The 16,490-nt window shown below is 34.8% G+C and overlaps 2 non-coding genes across 2 annotated transcripts; both read left to right on the top strand.

The window, feature by feature from the left end:
* The first annotated feature begins 1,421 nt into the window (after positions 1-1,421).
* On the top strand, positions 1,422-1,528 carry LOC131179586 (small nucleolar RNA R71). The gene has a single exon (XR_009148476.1). It is a non-coding gene; the product is annotated as a small nucleolar RNA R71 (small nucleolar RNA).
* A 13,111-nt stretch (positions 1,529-14,639) lies between these two features.
* LOC131179569 (small nucleolar RNA R71) lies at positions 14,640-14,746 on the top strand. Its single transcript, XR_009148460.1, has one exon. It is a non-coding gene; the product is annotated as a small nucleolar RNA R71 (small nucleolar RNA).
* The last annotated feature ends 1,744 nt before the right edge of the window (positions 14,747-16,490 follow it).

The following is a 16,490-nucleotide window of genomic DNA, read 5'->3' as shown; positions in this document are numbered from 1 at the left end:
GAAAGGCCTTCCAAACAAAATCAAAGCTGACTTTGATGTGGGAGCACTATCCTCCATATCCAGAATGTAAAAATCTGCAGGAAAAATCAATTCTCCAACCTGCACTAACATATCCTCAACTACTCCCAATGGGTAAGCATTAGAATGATCAGCTAACTGAATAATGACACTGGTTTCTTTCAAAGGACCTAAATTTAAAGTTTGAAAAACTGAATTTGACATAATATTAATAGATGCTCCTAAATCTGCCATTACATGTTCAAATCTAGAATCACCTATTTTGCAGGGAATAGAAAATGAACCTGAATCTTTACACTTTGGGGGTAATTTTTGCTGAATTAATGACGACACATTTTCCCTACCACTGATCTTCTCATTATTCCTTAACTTGCGCTTTGTAGTGCATAATTCCTTAAGGAATTTGGCAAACCTAGGAACTTGTTTGATGCATCAAGTTAAGGTATGTTAACCTCTACCTTCTTGAAAGTCTCCAAAATTTCTTTCTCTTGTTCTTCTTTCTTAGTCTTAGCCAACCTGTAGGGGAATGGAGGAAGAACATAATTATTAACCTTATTCAGTTTAGGTTCAGTATTTAGCTCAACTTCAGGAACTTCAGACTCTTTTGCTCCTTATTTCTTCTTTTCCATTGACTCATGTGGAGTCTAATTATCAACTTCTTTCCCCACTCCGCAACACTATAGCACTCGCATTTTCTCTAGGATTCATGACTGTTTGTGATGGAAGCTTTCCAAAACCTTAAGCTTCAAGCTTACTCATAGATGAAGCTAACTGACCAATCTGCCTCTCTATGTTTTGAATGCTATTTCTGGTCTCCTGTTGAAACTATTTTGTATTGCTAGCCAAAGCCTTAACAATTTCATCAAGTGATATACCTTGATTTGAGGGAGGCGAAGGTGGTTGATTCACTTGTGGTTTTTGCTGCTGATTGCACCGGTTGATTCCCATAACTCAAATTGAGATGATCTCGCCATCCTGGATTATAAGTATTGGAAAAGGGATCATACCTGCATTGTGGCTGTCCATAATTTCCTACTATATTAGCATGTTGCATTGATTTATCCTCTTGTAATGCAAGACACATGTCAGTAGTATGACCCGAACCTGAGCAAATTTCACATACCTTAACAGTTTGCATATTCCCTACAGCCAATTGCCTCACCAAAGAAGCTAAATCAGAAATCTGTTTCTCAAGATTAGATGTACTTACCTCATTAACCTTCTTAGGCGTGTGATCCATTCTCATTCCAAACTGCTGAGAGTTTGCTGCCATGTTAACAATCAGCCTCCTTGCTTCTTCTGGTGTCTTGTCAACCAAAGCTCCTCCACTAGCAGCATCTATCATACTACGGTCCATTGGTAGAAGTCCCTCATAGAAATACTGAATCAAGAGCTGCTCACTTATTTGATGATGGGGACAGCTTGCACACAGCTTCTTAAATCTCTCCCAAAACTCATACAAACTCTCTCCATTGTACTGCCGGATGCCATAAATTTCTTTTCTTATGTTGGCAACACGGGAAGCAGGAAAATACTTCTCCAGAAATATCTGCTTCATCCCATTCCATGAGTTGACAGATCTGAAAGGAATGTAATATAACCAATCCTTAGCTGCGCCTTCCAGGGAGAAAGGGAAAGCTCAAAGCTTAATCTGATCCTCTGAAACTCCTTGAGGTTTCATGCTGGAACACACAATATGAAATTCCTTCAAATGCTTATGTGGATCCTCACCTGCAAGACCATGAAACTTAGGCAATAAATGTATTAGTCCAGATTTTAACTCAAAAGCAACATTTAAAGTAGGGTATTGAATACACAAAAGCTGTTGGTTTAGATTAGGAGCAGCCAACTCTTCCAAAGTTCTAGCAGCCATGATTTCATTTTTAGAATTTGAATCCAAATCCGAATCCAAACTTAATTCCCTTAGAGATTGGACTCCTTTCAGATGTACTCGGAATCTGCCTAGCTTGCTTAGCCAATTTTCTCAACTGTTTAGCTATTTTTTCTACTTCTGGATCAAAGAGCAATTTACCAAATTGAGAAGTTCTTGTCATAAAAAAAAATCAAAGTAAATACAGAAAAATGCCTCAAAACCCTAAAAAATGATAGAATTTGGCCTCAAGAGGGTGGGGCCAATGTATCCTATGGAATTTGGCCTCAGAACGTCGTTTCCTTCAGAAAAAGTATGAAGCGCCCTCCTAATTCAACAAAAAATCTGCTGATGAATAGTAACACCTTAATTCTTTTTGAAAACCTGAAAATAGCAACACTTCACAAACAAAGTTAATAATAAAATATACTAACACTAAAAACACGAAATCCAATAAACTTCAGTCCTCGGCAACGACGCCAAAATTCTTGATGGTTGTCGAATCTACCAAAATTTAAATTAACTGAAATTACCAGTTGTGAAATATTTTCTGTAGTAAGTGGTAAATCTAGGTCGAACCCTAGAGACTGAATTACTAAATTTCTTGTAATTATGTAACAGAAAAAGAAGAAAGGTTGGGGGGGGGGGGGGGGAGGGTTTGTAACACTAAATCAGAAGAATTCAAGTTCAGAAATTAAAAAATTAAATTTAAATATGAAACTCTCAATTTAAACAAACTTCAGTCCAAGGTAATTCGCATTCCAATGTATGACTCGATCATAGACAAAAGAAATACAATTATCTCTTATTGAATACTTAACATAGATTTACCAAATAGCGAGGTAAAACCTCTAACTTTCCTATACTCATCAATTCGAGCCCAGCACTCTTGTTGACTCTAATTATTAACTGAATTGGTATTAAGCAATCCTCATCAAATTAATAACTGCTTTAAGAACAGGAAGTAGTTAAGCTGAACAACGATTTATAAAGCATAAACTATTTAATTCACCCTATTGTTTCCTTAGGTTATTATCGAAAACTTGGATCATAATCAATAAAACCTAATTGCTACTCACATTCAATCTTACACAATAATTATGGATTATGAAGATGAATTAGAAATTGATCAAATCAAATAATTAACTAATAGGCCTTTTTAGCAAATCATTCAATAGATCAAAAACAATTAAATCAGGAAACAATAGATATTCAAAAAGGCATAATTTAAACTAAGAACCTGATCTCACAAATCATGCATAAGAACTGGAATCCCTTGAACTGAATTTAGAACTTAGCCACTCATGTTCATGGCTTACAGAAAATTGAAGAAAAATAAAGAAGAAATCTAAAAAGAGAATGGAGAATGAAGATCTTTATGGTGTTCGAAGGTCTGAATGGTTTTTTTCGGCTGCTACCCAAAGATGGTCTTTATACTCCAAAACCTAATCCAAAAATAAGAGCTAAACTTGGAAAAGTTTTGAAATTCAAAAGATAGATTTTTTGCTCTGCAATCATGGCCATTTTTCAGCCACTTCCCTTTTGAATCTGTCTCTGCCTTCTTCAAAAAAGTTGTAGCCCTATTTCTTAGCTTTCCATCGGGTACTCATTTGCTCAAATTTGAGGTCTATAGCCCAAGTTATGGGCCAAAAACCAAGACTGGTCTTGACAGAGTATCCAACCCATAATGACGACTTCATTGCCATTTTTTACAATTAAAACGGCCTTATTTCGCTTCTAGCCCTTCTTAGAAGTTGTAAAGTGGCTCTTAAGGTTTAATTGGGCTTAGGTTTGCTTCATTTGGACATCTAGAACTCCAGATATAAAATAAATACTGAAACTGGTCGTAACACATTAAGTCTAGGCTTTTATATTAGATTCACAACTAATTTTGATAACCTTAGAGACTAATATGGGCTTTGGTCCCTTTTTGTCATTTGTAGTGTTCTGACTTAGCTTTTCAACGAATTAAATAGCATTGGATTCGGAGGCCCATAACTTTAGAAACACCTAAAAAACACAGCAAAGGTCAAATTAGTGTAACTGCTGAAAATTTCTCCATTTAACACAATTATTCCAACAACTATCTTAAAATATGCCTAAATGATAATTATACTTTAATCAACTAAATTAGGCATAAAAATACACTAGAAACACTAAATGTGATGGGAGTAAAATTAATAAATTATGCACTTATCACTGTGCAGTTGCTTATGTAACTGATTTCCAACTTGATGGGTGTCAAATCCACCAGAAATTAAATTAACTGAAATCACCAATTATAAAATATTTTCTGCAGTAAGTGGTAAATCTAGGTCGAACCCTAGAGACTGAATTATTAAATTTCGTGCACTTGTATAATGGAAAAAGAAACAAAGGTTGGGGGGGGGGGGGGGTTAATTCACAATCCAAAGAAGAAATCAAAAATCCAAAATTAAGATCTAAAAATAAGAAACTCTCTAATTAAACAAACTTCAGTCCAAGGTAATTCGCATTCCAATGCATTAATTTGATCATAGATAAAAGAAATACAATTATATCTTATTGAATACTTAACGTAAATTTACCAAACATCGAGGTAAACCCCTGACATTCCTATTCTCATCAATTCGAGCCCAGCACTCTTATTGACTTTAATTATTAACTGAGTTGATATTAAACAATCCTCATCAAATTAATAACTACTTTAAGAAAAGGAAGTAGTTAAGCTGAACAACAATTTATGAAGCATAAATCATTTAATCCACCCCATTGTTTCCTTAGGTTATTATCGAAAACTTGGATCATAATCAATAAAATCTAATTGCTACTCATGTTCAATCTTACACAACAATTACGGATATGAAGATGAACTAGCAATTGATCAAATCAAACAATTAACTAATAGGCCTTTTTAGCAAATCATTCTACAGATCAAAAATAATTAAATAAAAAACAATAGATATTCGAAAAGACATAAATTAAATTAAGAACCTGGTCTCACAAATTAAGCAAAAGAACTTGAATCCCTTGAACTAAATTAAAAACTTAGCCACTCATGTTCATGGCTTACAGAAAAATAAAAAAAGATAAAGAAGAAATCTAAAAAGAGAATGGAGAACGAAGGTCTTCTATAAAGAACGAAGGTCTGAATTGGGATCCTTTTAGCTGCTGCCCAAAGACGTATTTATAGTAAAAAACCTAACTCCAAAAATAGGAACCAAACTAGGAAAAGTTTTGAAATTCAAAAGAGCAGATTTTCAGCCTGCATTCATATTTCTGGAATCAAGGCCGATTTTCAGTGACTTTCTTTCCAAATCTGCCTCTACCCTCTTTAGGAAAGTTGTAGCCCTATTTCTTAGCTTTCCAACGGGTACTTATTCTCCCAAATCCGAGGTCCACAGCCTAAGTTAGGCGATTCTTGAACCGATGGAAACCTAAGGTATGGTAGAACATTTCATATGAAGAAAGTTAGACCAAATTATGAACTTAACTTGATCAAATTACTGACCAAAGTTGGACCAAAAATGCGGACCAAAATATCGGCATGAGCGATTGCGTGAACAGTAAACTTATTTTGGCCATAACTTGAGCTACAAAACTCCAAATGGAGTGATTCAAAAAAAGAAATTCAACTAGACAAAATAAGGAACAACTTTCATGTTTACCATTTCCTCAAATTCCCACTGTAAAAATAACAAATGGAACAGTAAAGATGAAGCACCAAATCTGAAAATTTTGTTCAATTAGCATTAAGCTTAGAAATGGTATTGGCAACCAATACCAACAAGTTTTAAATACAAAATGTGGTATGTTTGGGGTGTTAAAACCAATACACCTATTTTCTATCCAAAAGTCAACATTTTTGTTGACCAATGAGGTGAATAGTGACACCAAAACCAAAAATTGGCAATTTTGCCAAAATGACCTAAGCTTTGAGAAAGTGACCAAAACCAACAAGTTTTGAATACAAAATGTGATATGTTGGGAGTATTAAAACCAATGTACCTATTGTTTATGCAAAAGTCAACATTTTAGTTGACTAATAAAATGAATAGTGACATGAAAACTTGAAATTCAAAAACTGTGAAACTTAAAAATGCAAAATGCCCTAGTAGGCCTAATGTGATTGGTTTGGATAGTTTGGCATGCCAATAGGGTTTTGTTTTAGCAGTACTGCGAAAGGAAAGGCTTTATGCCTGTATCCATGGCTTTATGCCCGTATCCATGGCTTTTATGCCCGTATTCATGGCTTTTATGCCGATTATGTGATATCATGGCTTTTTAGCCATCGATTGCATACGTGGTTGACGTTCTGCGTCCCATGGTATGACGGCCCGAGGCACCGCGGTGTCCAGTGCCAACGACCCATTATCCAGTCCAGTCATCCAGTATAGGTTACTTGGGCAACCAAATGAATGGAAAAGTATAACTGTGATTGAACTGATTATTAAAGAAAATACGAAAATTAAGTATCAGGAATGATTACAAAAATACAAAGAAGCTCAATATCATGAAGAAAATAATTAACGAAATGCATGAAGAAGTTAATATCATAAAACATGATTAGCCCTCGACTAAACAATAAGTTAGTAATTATTCATCTCTTATGAACACAATAGCAAGGAAATTATTATTTTTATTTGCATATTATATTTTCTTGTATTATTGGCACCACTAAGCTTTATGCTTAGCGCGTCGCTTTTGCAACGCGTAGGTACTGAAGATTTGGACAGAGGGCCCAGTAGACCACATATTCGGTAAGGTAGTTCACAGTTCTGCACAGTGTCCGTGTCACCTCACCATCCACAGTGCATTGGTAGGACACTAGGTTCCATTTTGTATTTTGAGGTTTTTGTAAATTTTGTAATTAAACTCTTATTTTATCATGTGTATTTGAAACAAATGTAATAAAATTTTGTATTAATGTAAGTACTTGTAAATTGTGATTATAAATCACATGTGAGAATTTATTTATGATTTGAGTCTAATGATGATGTGAAATGAATGAATGACAAATAGAGGAATTGTTAAGAAAATTGTGTTTGTGAAAGGAAAAGTGAATACATAACTGTGACTTGTACATGATTATCAAATGGGTTGAATGATTGAGAAATGAATGGTTGAAAGATATTGAGATTTTGATAAATGGAGTTGAGATGATTGAATATGATCATAGGAAGTGTTTTTCACAGGTTCCGAAGAACTGTTTTCTCAATTTTTAGCCGGTACTCTGCCGGATTTTCTATAAAATTCTCGGAACCTCAAATAAATTATAATTTCGATAAATGGCTTAAATAAATTATATTTCACAAGTTATATTCATAAGGAAGAATAAAAAAAGAATTAAGATAAAATAGAGTGCTCGGCACACTGAGTGGCATAACTTGCTCGGCTACACTGTAGTCGGGTAAGGGGTGTCACATTTAGTGGTATCAGAGCGCGGTTTAGGCGTTTCTGGACCTAGATAGATTGCATATCATGCATTGCATTCATAAGAGTCGAGGTGACACTATTGCAGATCTGTATTTCTTGTTTATTTTAGGTTAAGGTATGGAATAAGAGAGTGAAGAGACAATAAGATAGTGAATGGAGACGAGAAGGAGACTGTATTTAAGATGAAAAAGGATGAGTACATAATTGTTTGAGGATGAGATTGAGACTAAGGAGAAAGTGAAGTAGGATAACATGAAAAGGTGAAGAAATAAGGAGGTAATAGCTCCTCGACTATTTACACCGGATAAATTTCGAGGACGAAATTTAAATAAGAGGGGAAGAGTTGTAACACCCTCCCGGTAACCACTTCGTACATTCTACTGTTTCGGTGACCGGTGTCGGTCCGGACAGCTAGAACGTCCGGAAAAATATTTAAACTAAAGTCAGGAACCATAATTAACTCAAATATTAATAAGAAAAATTTAGGAAAAATTTTAGAAATAAAATACAACTAAGTCAAATGAGCCGGTGCCCAAGCGATGGGTAACCAAAGAGAAGTTGCGGTTCTCGCAACTAGGAGCCCTAGACCCGGGGAAAAAATTATAAAATAATTTTTGGGACTCCAGAGAAGGGTCATTGAGGTTCCTATGGCATTAGAATGCCAAGAAAATAATTAGAAAAATTTTTCAATCGGTACAGACAATTTTGACCCGTTAAGCCAAATGGAGGGCATTTTGGTCATTTCGCCTTCAGAGGTGATTTTTGGCCGACTTGCCCAGTTGAGTAAATAATTAATATGACATAAAATATGAATAAACATTACTAAAAATGAAATTGGAAATGAGTAGTGGATAAAAGAAAAGGAAAATGAAATAAAAAGCAATTTATGACATCTTGATGATGTCATTTAAAAGCCATAACCAATCACAATTAAGTAACCATTTGACTAATTAATAAAAGAGATAAATAAAGACCAAGGAAGACCAAAAACAAGCAGCCATCTTCTTCTTCAAAACGTGATCCTCTCCTCCATAACCCTCCATGGAAGTTTTCTTTAATTACTTCCATTTTCCCATGAATTTGCACTATAAAACCCTAAGTCCCTTCACTAAAAGCTTGTCTCTACCTCTTGGGAAGTGTTTGACAGCCTAGAAAGTGAAGGAAAGTGAAGTTTTAGCTTGGAAAATTCTGCCCTACAAGAGGTTAGTGCACATATATACTTAAAACTCTTTAATCCCATTCTAGAGACTTGAAACAAGTATGAATTTGTAACTTAAATGAATAAAAGTTATGTGTATGTCCACCATGATTTTTGGCAGCCCTAAAGAAGGAACATGATTGAGTGTCTTGATGGACTTAGAGTGAACTAGAGAGTATGTTTAAAAAATATATATATATATGTAAGGAATGAAAGTGATTAATTAAGGTAGTTGTGAAAATTTATAATGGAAATTAGGGTTTTGAGGTGTGAAACTTGGATTTAGCTTATGAAATTGTGAAAGAACATTATAAGAGTCAATTAGTGACCATTTTAGGTAAGTTGACCATAAAATGGACTGAAAAATAGGATTGCAAAGTGAAGTTGCAGGCTGCCCTAGGACAGCAGCTGAGGGACTGAAAATTCAGTCCACTTGCACTGCCATAACTTGGGCTGTGTTGGTTCAATTGGTGTTTAGCCAATTGGACATGAAACTAGGCTTATAATGGCACATTTTTGCTGAAGAAACCATGCCCAAAAGACCAAAGCAAGAGGACCAAAACTTGGCCCCAATCCGGACACCCTGCAACAGCCCCTGCAGAATTGACCAAATGAACAGTAACTGTTCATTTGGTCATAACTCACTGTAGATTTGGTCAATTGACCTGAAATTTTTACAGCAACAAGATAAGATATAGACAAACAACTTTCATGAAGAAACCTACCCCAAATAATGCCATTAACCCATTCAAATGATTGGGCAAAGTTAAGTTATCAAACCTGCAACTCTGCAGATTTACATTTGAACAGTAATGTTTGGATGACTATAACTCTCTCTAGAAAACTCGGATTTAGGCGATTCTTGAACCGATGGAAACCTAAGGTATGGTAGAACATTTCATATGAAGAAAGTTAGACCAAATTATGAACTTAACTTGATCAAATTACTGACCAAAGTTGGACCAAAAATCTGCCAGACCCAAAATATCAGCATGAACAGTGCACGTGAACAGTAAACTTATTTTGGCCATAACTTGAGCTACAAAACTCCAAATGGAGTGATTCAAAAAAAGAAATTCAACTAGACAAAATAAGGAACAACTTTCATGTTTACCATTTCCTCAAATTCCCACTGTAAAAATAACAAATGAAACAGTAAAGATGAAGTACCAAATCTGAAAATTTTGTTCAATTAGCATTAAGCTTAGAAATGGTATTGGCAACCAATACCAACAAGTTTTAAATACAAAATGTGGTATGTTTGGGGTGTTAAAACCAATACACCTATTTTCTATCCAAAAGTCAACATTTTTGTTGACCAATGAGGTGAATAGTGACACCAAAACCAAAAATTGGCAATTTTGCCAAAATGACCTAAGCTTTGAGAAAGTGACCAAAACCAACAAGTTTTGAATACAAAATGTGGTATGTTGGGAGTATTAAAACCAATGTACCTATTGTTTATGCAAAAGTCAACATTTTAGTTGACTAATGAAATGAATAGTGACATGAAAACTTGAAATTCAAAAACTGTGAAACTTAAAAATGCAAAATGCCCTAGTAGGCCTAATGTGATTGGTTTGGATAGTTTGGCATGCCAATAGGGTATTGTTTTAGCAGTACTGCGAAAGGAAAGGCTTTATGCCTGTATTCATGGCTTTATGCCCGTATCCATGGCTTTTATGCCCGTATTCATGGCTTTTATGCCGATTATGTGATATCATGGCTTTTTAGCCATACTGACTGCATACGTGGTTGACGTTCTGCGTCCCATGGTATGACGGCCCGAGGCACCACGGTGTCCAGTGCCAACGACCCGTTATCCAGTCCAGTCATCCAGTATAGGTTACTTGGGCAACCAAATGAATGGAAAAGTATAACTGTGATTGAACTGATTATTAAAGAAAATACGAAAATTAAGTATCAGGAATGATTACAAAAATACAAAGAAGCTCAATATCATGAAGAAAATAATTAACGAAATGCATGAAGAAGTTAATATCATAAAACATGATTAGCCCTCGACTAAACAATAAGTTAGTAATTATTCATCTCTTATGAACACAATAGCAAGGAAATTATTATTTTTATTTGCATATTATATTTTCTTGTATTATTGGCACCACTAAGCTTTATGCTTAGCGCGTCGCTTTGCAACGCTGTAGTGCTGAAGATTTGGACAGAGGGCCCAATAGACCACATATTCGGTAAGGTAGTTCACAGTTCTGCACAGTGTCCGTGTCACCTCACCATCCACAGTGCATTGGTAGGACACTAGGTTCCATTTTGTATTTTGAGGTTTTTGTAAATTTTGTAATTAAACTCTTATTTTATCATGTGTATTTTAAACAAATGTAATAAAATTTTGTATTAATGTAAGTACTTGTAAATTGTGATTATAAATCACATGTGAGAATTTATTTATGATTTGAGTCTAATGATGATGTGAAATGAATGAATGACAAATAGAGGAATTGTTAAGAAAATTGTGTTTGTGAAAGGAAAAGTGAATGCATAACTGTGACTTGTACATGATTATCAAATGGGTTGAATGATTGAGAAATGAATGGTTGAAAGATATTGAGATTTTGATAAATGGAGTTGAGATGATTGAATATGATCATAGGAAGTGTTTTTCACAGGTTCCGAAGAACTGTTTTCTCAATTTTTAGCCGGTACTCTGCCGGATTTTCTATAAAATTCTCGGAACCTCAAATAAATTATAATTTCGATAAATGGCTTAAATAAATTATATTTCACAAGTTATATTCATAAGGAAGAATAAAAAAAGAATTAAGATAAAATAGAGTGCTCGGCACACTGAGTGGCATAACTTGCTCGGCTACACTGTAGTCGGGTAAGGGGTGTCACATGAAAATTACAGCAAATGTCAAATGCTGAAAATTTCTCCATTTAACACAATTATTCCACAACTATCTAAAAATATGCCTAAATGATAAATATATTTTAACCAACTGAATTCAACATAAAAACACACTAAAAACACTAAATATGATGGGAGTAAAATTATTAAATTATGCACTTATCAAATTCCCCCACACTTATTCAATGCTTGTCCTCAAGCATGACTTAAATTTTCAATCAACTCCACTTAGAAGTTTCTTAACTTCACCTTATCACAACATTTTCTATTAAAAGATTAAAAATTTGAAAGAAGAGGCAAGTAAGGTAATAACCATCATAACAAATTCCATCAACACCATACCAATATGTCAACAATTTTCCAATACAAAACAAAAGGCTTGAAATCAATTAAGTTCACACAATTAAAGTTCCATAAAATTCTAAGCTAATACACACCAAAACACAAGGCTAATTTATCAAGGCATAATAATTATAGCTCTTTGCAAATCTTAGGGGAGATAGAAATGCCCTTTTTTATATATATATTTGAAATTGGTACTTCTCTCTTGTCACAGTTACGTTTTTTTTAAAAAATTTTTTATTATTTCAACCGTCACCTTCAGAAAAGTACCTTGCTCGTATCCTAGCTAGCTTTTGGCCTGAGAATCGACATGGGGTTCATGAAGACCCCTGGTTAGTTTGCTTAACTAAAATAGCGGAGCAATTTTCAAGTTCAACATTTTATTTTTCCCAATTTATGCATTTACATATTATAAAGTGTCCTGATAGATTAAACAAAGTTCTGAAATATGCATGACACTAGTTTAAAGCACACATAACTAATCATTTCACCATTAAATCAAGCCTAAATGATTTATGCAGAAAAAAATTGCTCTATGGTATGGAGAAGAGGGAAAATCCATCACTAAAGTTACTGTTACCTTACCTAAAATCTCAAAAATTCAATCTAAAATAGAAAAGTCATTTCAAGGACAAAGCACTTCTCTCCGAGAGTTAATATAGAATCATGAATCAAGCTTATGAGAATAAATTTTATTTTATTTTATTTTTTTATTTTATTTTTTTATTTTTTTAAACAATTAAAAAGATTGCAGCAACAAATTTCTCCTCCCCCACACTTAAAACTTACATTGTCCCCAATGTAAAGCCTAAATGCAAAAGAAAAGGAAAAAAATGCTAGAAAATAAAATAAGATAAAGGAAAGAAAATAAATCTAATTGTGGCTAACAAGCCACCCATGGGTTGCCTCCCAAGAAGCGCTTTTGTTTAACGTCGTTAGCTCGACATGGCAAAGATCCTTAATCCACTGAATGCTCCTGAAACCCCTCATAAAATGGCTTGAGTTCATGACCGTTGACCTTGAACACTTTGTTAGTTCCTAAACTTTGAATTTCAACTGCACCATAAGGAAACACATTAGTAACAACAAAGGGTCCAATCCAACGAGAACGCAACATACCAGGCATCAGCTTGAATATGGAATTATACAATAAAACTTTTTGCCCAATCACAAACTGCTTCCTTATTTTGTCATGGAATGCCTTTGTCTTTTCTTTACAGATCCTAGAATTCTCATAAGCCTTAAGGCGAATTTCCTCTAATTCATGCAATTGTGATTTTCTTTCTAACTCATCCTCCGTGCTTAACTCAAAATTATCCTGCGCAAATGTATCAACAACATCAATAGAAAAGACAGAATGATTATCAGCAGGATACTTCATGGCATCAAAGATATTAAATTTGATAGTCTCTCCATCAAACTCCATAATTAAGGTACCCTCATCCACATCAATTTTTGTCTTGGTAGTTTTTAGGAAAGGTCTTCCAAACAAAATCAAAGCTGAATTTGATGAGAGAGCACTATCATTCTCCATATCCAGAATGCAAAAATCTGCAGGAAAAATCAATCCTCCAACCTACACCAACACATCCTCAACTACTCCCAATGGGTAAGCATTAGAACGATCAGCTAATTGAATAATGACACTGGTTTCTTTTAAAGGACACAAATTCAAAGTTTAAAAAACTGAATTTGACATAACATTAATAGATGCTCCTAAATCTGCCATTGCATTTTCAAATCTAGAATCACCTATTTTGCAGGGAATAGAAAACGAACCTGGATCCTTACACTTAGGGGGTAATTTTCGCTGAATCAATGCCGATACATTTTCCCCCACACTGATCTTCTCATTATTCCTCAACTTGTGCTTTGTAGTGCATAATTCCTTAAGGAATTTAGCATACTTGGGAACTTGTTTAATCGCATCAAGTAAAGGTATATTCACCTCTACCTTCCTGAAAGTCTTTAAAATTTCTTTCTCTTGTTCTTCTTTCTTATTTTTGGCTAACCTGCATGGGAATGGAGGAAGAACATAATTATTAACCTTATCCACGTTAGGTTCAGTATTTACCTCAACTTCAGGAACTTCGGACTCTTTTTCTCCTTGCTTCTTCTTTTTCGTTGACTCATGTGGAGTCTGATTATCAACTTCTTTCCCGCTCCGCAATAGTATCGTACTCGCATTTTCTCTGGGGTTCATGACTGTTTGTGATGGGAGCTTTCCAGAACCTTGAGCTTCCAGCTTACTCACAGATGAGGCTAACTGACCAATCTGCCTCTCTATATTTTGAATGCTATTTCTGGTCTCCTGTTGAAACTGTTGTGTATTGTTAGCCAAAGCCTTAACAATTTCATCAAGTGACATACCTTGATTTGAGGGAGGCGGAGGTGGAGGTGGTTGATTTACTTGTGGTCTTTGCTGCTGGTATCGGTTTTGCACCGGTTGATTCCCATAACTCAAATTGGGATGATCTCGCCATCCTGGATTATAAGTATTAGAAAAGGGATCATATCTGTGTTGTGGCTGTCCATAATTTCCTACTGCATTAACATGTTGCATTGTTTCATCCTCCTGTAATGCAGGACACATGTCAGTAGCATGACCCAAACCCGAACAAATCCCACATACCTTAATAGTTTTCATTTTCCCTACAGCTAATTGCCTCACCAAAGAAGTTAAATCAGAAATTTGTTTCTCAAGGTTAGATGTACTTACCTCATTAACCTTCATGGGTGTGTGATACATTCTCATTTCAAACTGCTGAGAATTTGCTGCCATGTTAGCAATCAACCTCCTTGCCTCTTCTGGTGTCTTGTCAACCAAAGCTCCTCCACTGGCAGCATGTATCATACTGCAGTCCATTGGTAGAAATGCCTCATAGAAATACTGAATCAACAGCTGCTCACTTATTTGATGATGGGGACAGCTTGCACACAGCTTCTTAAATCTCTCCCAATATTCATACAAACTCTCTCCATTGTACTGCCGAATGCCACAAATTTCTTTTCTTATGTTGACAGCACGGGAAGCAGGAAAATACTTCTCCAAAAATATATGTTTCATCCCATTCCATGAGTTGACAGATCCAGAAGGAAGGTAATACAACCAATCCTTAGTTGTGCCCTCCAGTGAGAAAGGAAAAGCTCGAAGCTTGATTTGATCCTCTGAAACTCCATAAGGTTTCATACTGGAACACACAACATGAAATTCTTTTAAATGTTTATGTGGATCCTCACCTGCAAGACCATAAAACTTAGGCAACAAATGGATTAGTCTAGATTTCAATTCAAAAGCAACATTTAAAGCAGGGTATTGGACACACAAAGGCTGTTGGTTTAGATCAGGAGCAGCTAACTCTTTCAAAGTCCTAGCAGCAGCCATGGTTTCATTTTCAGAATTTGAATCCAAATCCGAATCCGAACTTAACTCCCTTGGAACTTGGACTCCTTCAGATGTACTCGGAATCTGTCTAGCTTGCTTAGCCAATTTTCTCAACCGTTTAGCTGTTTTTTCTACTTCTGGATCAAAGATCAACTCACCAAATTGAGAAGTTCTTATCATAAACAAAAAGAAATCAAAGTAAAAACATAAAAATGCCTCAAAACCCTAGAAAACAATCAAATTTGGCCTTAAGAGGTGGGGCCAATGAATCCTATGGATTGATTGGTCTTGATCAGAGCGTCATTTCCTTCAAAACAGGTATGGGCCGTCCTCCAAATGCAACCAAAAATCTGCTGATGAATAGTAACACCATAATTTTTTCCAAAAACCTGAAAATAGCAACACTTCACAAATAAAATTAATAACAGAATACCCTAACAAAAAAAAAAAACACAAAATCCAATAAATTTCAGTCCCCGGCAACGGTGTCAAAATTCTTGATGGGTGTCGAATCCACCAGAAATTAAATTAACTAAAATCACCAATTATGAAATATTTTCTACAGTAAGTGGTAAATCCAGGTCGAACCCTAGAGATGAATTATTAAATTTCGTACACTTGTGTAATGAAAAAAGAAACAAAGGTTGGGGGGGGGGGGGGTTAATTCACAATCCAAAGAAGAAATCAAAAATCCAAAATTAAGATCTAAAAATAAGAAACTCTCCAATTAAATAAACTTCAATCCAAGGTAATTCACATTCCAATGCATTGATTTGATCATAGACAAAAGAAATACAATTATATCTTATTGAATACTTAACGTAAATTTACCAAATAGCGAGGTAAACCCCTGACTTCCCTATACTCATCAATTCGAGCCCAGCACTCTTATTGACTCTAATTATTAACTGAGTTGGTATTAAGCAATCCTCATCAAATTAATAACTGCTTTAAGAAAAGGAAGTAGTTAAGCTGAACAATAATTTATGAAGCATAAATCATTTAATCCACCCCATTGTTTCCTTAGGTTATTATCGAAAACTTGGATCATAATCAATAAAACCTAATTGCTACTCATGTTCAATCTTACACAACAATTACGGATTATGAAGATGAACTAGCAATTGATCAAATCAAACAATTAACTAATATGCCTTTTTAGCAAATCATTCAATAGATCAAAAATAATTAAATCAGAAAACAATAGATATTCAAAAAGATATAAATTAAATTAAGAACCTGGTCTCACAAATCAAGCAAAATAACTTGAATCCCTTGAACTGAATTAAAAACTTAGCCACTCATGTTCATGGCTTACAGAAAAATAAAGAAAGATAAAGAAGAAATCTAAAAAGAGAATGGAGAACGAAGGTCTTCT

This window comes from Hevea brasiliensis, chromosome 4 (genome assembly GCF_030052815.1).
Source record: "Hevea brasiliensis isolate MT/VB/25A 57/8 chromosome 4, ASM3005281v1, whole genome shotgun sequence".
NCBI classification, from domain to species: domain Eukaryota; kingdom Viridiplantae; phylum Streptophyta; class Magnoliopsida; order Malpighiales; family Euphorbiaceae; genus Hevea; species Hevea brasiliensis.
Note: the sequence above shows the minus strand (reverse complement) of the source record. Positions and strands in the feature narration are given on the sequence as shown.